Source organism: Arvicanthis niloticus, chromosome 15, assembly GCF_011762505.2.
Source record: "Arvicanthis niloticus isolate mArvNil1 chromosome 15, mArvNil1.pat.X, whole genome shotgun sequence".
Classification (NCBI taxonomy): domain Eukaryota; kingdom Metazoa; phylum Chordata; class Mammalia; order Rodentia; family Muridae; genus Arvicanthis; species Arvicanthis niloticus.
In genome coordinates this window covers 39,826,195-39,832,415 of record NC_047672.1, presented here as the reverse complement: position 1 = coordinate 39,832,415, position 6,221 = coordinate 39,826,195, and the positions used below count along the sequence as shown (strand labels likewise).

Sequence of the window (6,221 nt, the reverse complement as noted above, 5' to 3'; positions counted from 1 at the left end):
TACCCCTCCCCCCTCTCTCTGTCTCTGTCTCTGTCTCTGTGTCTCTGTGTCTCTGTCTCTGTCTCTGTCTCTCTCTCTCTCTCTCTCTCTCTCTCTCTCTCTGTCTCTCTCTCTCTCTGTGTATGGCTCTGTCTCTCTCTCTTTGCAATGACTCAGACTCTGTGTAGGTGGTCCTAGATAAGAGAGATTTCCCCAGTGATTAAAGAAATAAAATTGAGACTGAGGATAAATCCTAGGGCAGGAGTTCTAATGGGAAGGAAAGGGGATAGAGGAGAGGGGGCCAGTGTTGATCGTGGGAGACTCAGCCTGTCAGTGACAGGGAAGAAACCAGAAGTCATTGGGTTGTTGGAGTAGTTTGTGGCATGCTGATGAAGAGGACAATGTTGTTTTGGACATCTCTGCCTATGTAAGATACAAATCAGGGTCCTGTTAATCCTTGTAATAACTCAGCTTTGTCTTGTATCTGGTGGGCTTTGTGTGTGTGTGTGTATGTGGTGTGTAGTGTGTATATGTATCCGTGTGGTATGTGATGTGCAGTATGTGTGTGTATTTGTGTGTATGTGATACGTGTGTATAGTGTATAGTATATGTATGTGTGTGTGTCTGGTATGTGGTGTATAGTGTGTGTGTGTTTGTGTATATCTGGTGTGTGTATGTGTGTGGTATGTGTGGTATGTATGAATGTGTGTGGTATGTGGTGTATATGTGTGGTGTGTGTGATATTTCAAAAATGGACAGGCACATCCTACACATTGTTAATAAGGGAGTGTTATGGGTCCTGGTGTCCATTGTCTCTCTTTCACTTGTACTTGTAGGTGAGCACTATTACTAAGCTGCACTGTGTTTGACTGCCAGAGTTAAATAGATTGCATCCCAGCAATGGGCCTATGGATGAACCGCGATAGATTGTAAAAATGTGTGAGCGTCAAGAAATGTGAACTGGAAGAAGTGAGTCCAGGCTTTGGCATAAGAACAAAAACACTTTCTCGTTTGTGAAGAAATAATCTAAGATCTCTGGTCATATATGTGGAGACATTTAAGAGATCAGCTATAAACAAGCAATAGCTGTGGGAAGTGGGAAATGCCCAGGGCTGATAATGAACTTTGTTATCGGCAGGCAAAGGGGAAAAGTGACTACTGACCTAGGAAAGGCGTGGGGACCACATTCATTCCCTTATCAACTAGGAAGTAAGTCTGTACTGATCGCCTGGGGCTGAGGCCCAGGAATTCTTGCTGATGGATGTCAATGTATGAGTCAGGATGGAAAGAGGAAGGGGGTGTGAGAAAAGAAAACACTTTCTCTTTCCTCTGGATCTCCAAGAGTCAAGAATTCCAATATAACTGACTAAATTGCTCCAAACTCACCCAGACAGAGATGGCTCACTGTCTAAGTGCCTTCATAAGAGCACTAAAGCAGCTAACCGTTCACGATTTCAACTCTGGGTGACCTGGTTTTACCTGTACTGATACTCTGTCTCATCTGACCTCTTCAATGCCTCTCCTGAAGCACTGAAAGGAAAGATCACCGTCTTTCCTTTTTGTTGTTGTTCAGGAAGCATTTTATTGTTGCTCCAAGGACAGGAGCTCACACAGGTGACAGTCTCTCAGAGCGACTCCTGCATGGCCTTGCTGAGTTTCTGAATCTTGCTCTTTGCAGACATATCAATGTACTTCTCCCCAATTCGGACAATCATCCCACCCGTGAGTGACAGTTCAGTCTCGACCTCCAGTTTCAGTATTTACCCTTGACTCAGGAAGCTCTTCAGCACTGTCTTTAACTCAGAGAGAACAGCTTCATCGAGTGGAGATGCTGTGGTCACTGTGGCCGGCACTTCTTTCTCCACGGTGGACACTCATGATGATGGGAAAGTAACAGAGGTAACACCCTGGGTGTTGCCTAGGTGACCATTTTGTGGTGATGTCATTCAGGCTTTTCACTTTGATGAAGTGCTTGACATAAGGATTCAGAACAGTAAGTGACACCTCGGGATCCTTCAGAAGTTGTCCCACTCACAGCAGCTCTTCTCCCCCTGGTCCAGCTTATTCTCTATAGACCTGAACAAGGGGCCTTATAAGCTTGGCAAAGGGCCTGACCACAGATGAACTGAAGCTCTGAACCTGTCGCAACAGCCTGGATGATGCTGGGGCTGCCATCTTTTCCTGGGAGGCTGAATCTTGGGTCAAACCCAAGTGAGAAGAGATGACCAAGGTAACTCTTATAAGGACAACATTTAATTTACAAGTTCAAAGGATCAGTCTATTATCAAGGCAGGAACATATCGGCATCCAAGCAGGCATGGTGCCGGAGGGGCTGAGGGTTCTACATCTTCATCTGAAGGCCGATAGCTGAATACTGACTTTCAGGCAGCTACGGTGAGGGTCTTAAAGCCTATGCCTATAGTGACACATCTACTTCACCAAGGTCACACCTCCAAATAGTGCCACTCCCTGGGGCAAGTGTCTACAAACCATAACAATCACATTTACAAAAACAAAATGTTTAACAGTCAAGAAATTAACCAGCTAATTATCTAAATTACATTTAGTCTTCAACTTTAATCCACGAAGTTTGATTAATTATCAGGCTTACCTATCAATGACATTGTCTGAACAATGTAACTTTAAAAGCCACAAAAACAGATCTGTGGTTGTTGTTATAACACTCATGTGTAACTGCGCGTGGTTGCAGGCACTTGTACAATTGAGAGATAGAAGCAAAAAGATTGGAAGGTCTATGTCAGTCTCAGCTGTGTAGTGAGTTCAAGTCCAACTTGGGCCACAGGGGACTTTGTCTCAACAGCAAGAAAACCAAATACACAAGTTGGGCCTGGTGTCACAGACCTGAAATCTTAGCTATTTTAAAGGCCATAGGGAGGTAAATTGGAAGCTGAAGGGCTGGTTTGACTGCTGTGTAAGTTCAAAACCAAGCTGGGCAAATTGGTTGGACTCTATCACAAAATAAAATGTACAAAACAGAGCAAGGGAAAAACTCAGGGGCAGTGTGCACACCTTGCATGTGTATGGCTCTGGGCTCCACCTTTACTACTAAAAGGGATAGGAAGTATATGTCTTGCTTTGCATCTGCGCTGCCCACTTTGTCTCCTTGAGTGGCACTTCTGTTGGCTTTCTGGTGTCAATTCAGTTGGTTTTATACTGACTGGTCCTGAAATTTATTTCTGTAACTATGGCTGTGTCTGAGAATTCCTTAATCTCTTAGCCAGCAGCACGAGCGGATGCTTGAGAGTGGTTTCTTTTATAAAGTCTGTGCATATAGGCAGTCAATTCTTCCAAGTTCAGTACACACATAAACAGAGAGGGATCTCAGATGATCATTAAATAACACTGAGTACTTACAGCAAGCATGGTGGGACAGAATAGGAGATCCACCAGCAATTCACACTAAGAGCAAATTCCTTGCATGTGTGAATTTCAGAAGGTGGAGGTCTCTGAGTTTAGAGGGGAGGGTCTCAAATTAAGAAGATTAGTGAAGGTAGGTACGTGAAGGTATCAAGATATCAAGTGGTTTGGGGAATTAACTGAAGTGTTCCACTCTCCACAGGGACCGTTACCGGGTAGTTTATGGGAAGTTGTAGATAGGACATAGAAGGTGCTCTCCTCTCCTCGGAGCAGCCTCTGTGGTCTAACAGTTCTGCTGATAAGAAAGATATTCTAGCTGGTATTTGAAGGCTTCAGGCTGAGTGGAGCAGTGTGCACACTGGTAGACGAAACCAAACGCACTCCAACAGCCCACCTAAGGACTCAGATACTGCTTTTGTTTTCTGGGTGGATTTCCCTTTTCATGGTATCAAGTGTGTCTCTGCTTTTCTGGGTGTAGAAGCTAATGACTGTAGTGCTGGGGGCGGGACTCTAGTTCCAGGCAGCTTCACTTCACTCCCTCAGGTATGCCTGGTGTTTATCTCGGTACAGTATTAATAAGTGAGATCTTTTCAAGTGGAAATCAGGGGGAACCTTCCTGTTTGACTGTCCCTCAGTGTCCCTGGTGAGGCTGGGACCTAAAGTCTCACTCTGATCTTCCTGGTTCCTGAGTCTATACATTCTTCAAGTACTGAATCGAGGCACATTGGGTCCTTAGACACTTGACTGATTTTCTTGTCTCAGTTAGGTTTACCGTTGCTATGATGTAACACCATGGTTAAATGTAAGTTTGGGGAGGAATTTTTTTTTTTTTTTTTTTTTTTTTGGCTTTCCACACCATACTTCATCATCAAAGGAAGTCAGGGCAGGAACTTAAGCAGGGCAGACACCTGGAGGCCAGAATTGATACAGAGGCCATGAAAGGGTGTTGCTTACTGGCTTCCTTCTCATGACTTGCTCAGCCTGTTTTCATATAAAGCCTAGACCATCAGTTCAGGGTAACTACTACCCACCATGGGCTGGGTACTATTCCATCAGTCACCAAATAAAAACATGCCCTACAGACTTACCGATAACCCCACATTATGAAGGCATTTTCTTTCTTTCTTTCTTTTTTCCTTTCTTTCCTTCTTTCTTTCTTTCTTCCTTCCTTCCTTTCTTTCTTTTGGTTTTTGTGGGTTTTTTTTCTTATTTAGTTTTTATTCATAATCATAAACTTAACTTTGCAATTCAGCTAGACTTGAAGGGGAATGAGGAAAATATGGAACCCGAAGAACTTCAGTGAGAGCAGAGATTACAGGGTATTGCAAGCAGATGGGGTGGGGTTGCTCTCCTGAGCTACAGAAAGAATGGTTTGAAGACTAAAACGCCCACAAGTCAAAAGAAATTAGAGTTGTCCATGGTCTGAAATGGTGATCTTCTTGCTGGTCTTGCCATTCCTGGACCCAAAACGCTCCATGGCTTCCACACTGTTCATGCCTTTTTTCACCTTCAGCAAGACTACATGCTTGCTGTCGAGCCATTCAGTCTTGGCAGTGCAGATAAAAAACTGGGAACTATTTGTGTTTGGTCCGGCATTTGCCATGGACAAGATGCCAGGACCTGGATGCTTCAGGATGTAGTTCTCATCCTCAAATTTCTCTCCGTAGATGGACCTGCCGCCAGTGGCATTATGGCGTGTGAAGTCACCACCTTGGCACATGAATCCTGGAATAATTCTGTGAAAGGAGGAACCCTTATATAGCCAAATCCTTTCTCTCCAGTGCTCTGAGCACGAAAGGTTTTTTTGCTGTCTTTGGAACTTTGTCTGCAAACAGCTTGAAGCAGACACGGCCCAAGGGCTCGTCATCGGCCATGATGTCGAAGTACACAGTGGGGTTGACCATGGCTGCAGCAAAAAGTGATAGTGGCGTCTGCAAAGCCTTGAAGGCGTTTTTTTAAATTGAGATTCCCTCTTTGCAGTTGACTTTAGCTTGTGTCAAATTGACATAAATCTAGCCAGGACATTTGTCTAGCCTAATGTCTTCTCTCTCCTCTTTTTGTCTCTTTGTTTTATTATATATTTATGCCTTTTGTCCTTCACTTCACTAAACTTTTCCTTTTTTTTTTCTTGTCATTTTCAGAGCAACATAAATTTAGGTTGTGAAAAAATGAATATTTTCATATTCAAATATGAGAAATCTTAACTTTTATTGGCTCTGCCATATAGGAACTTCAGTTACCTTAGTTATATGAACCAACCTCTCAATATACAGTTTGTATTTTAGAGATCACAGTATATAAACTGAGTAACTGTGTGTAGTATAAACAGTTATTGTTATGTAACCAGAGGCAAATCATTATCAGTGGCCTTCACATCACTTCTAAATGTCAGTTCACAGACAGAAAACAAAGCATGTAGGCATCTTTCCTCATTGTTTCCCAGTACTTGAAATAGAGGATGAAGTACTTGTACATTTAAAAAATATTGTCAGTTGATTCTCTTGAGGACTTGATAGTGTAGGACTTTTTGTTGTTGTTGTTGTTTGGTTGTTTTTTTGAGACAGGGTTTCTCTGTGTAGCCCTGGCTATCCTGGAACTCACTCTGTAGACCAGGCTGACCTTAAACTCAGAAATCTGCCTGCCTCTGTCTCCCAAGTGCTGGGATTAAAGGCGTGTGCCACCACTGCTCGGCTCTAGGATTTGTTTTTATCACTGTCTTAGGGTTTTATTGCAGTGAAAAGACACCATGACCACAGCAACTCTTATAAAGGGAAATATTTAATTGGGGCTGGCTTGTGGTTTCAGAGGTTTAGTCCATTATCATTATGGCAGGAAGTATGGATAATTCTTCATTGAGACTCTCA

At 43.2% G+C, this 6,221-nt stretch overlaps 2 pseudogenes; both read right to left on the bottom strand.

Annotated features, from left to right (window-relative positions):
* Positions 1-1,604: 1,604 nt before the first annotated feature.
* LOC117720966 (ATP synthase peripheral stalk subunit OSCP, mitochondrial pseudogene) lies at positions 1,605-2,154 on the bottom strand (annotated as a pseudogene).
* A 2,608-nt stretch (positions 2,155-4,762) lies between these two features.
* On the bottom strand, positions 4,763-5,337 carry LOC117720802 (peptidyl-prolyl cis-trans isomerase A pseudogene; annotated as a pseudogene).
* Positions 5,338-6,221: the final 884 nt, after the last annotated feature.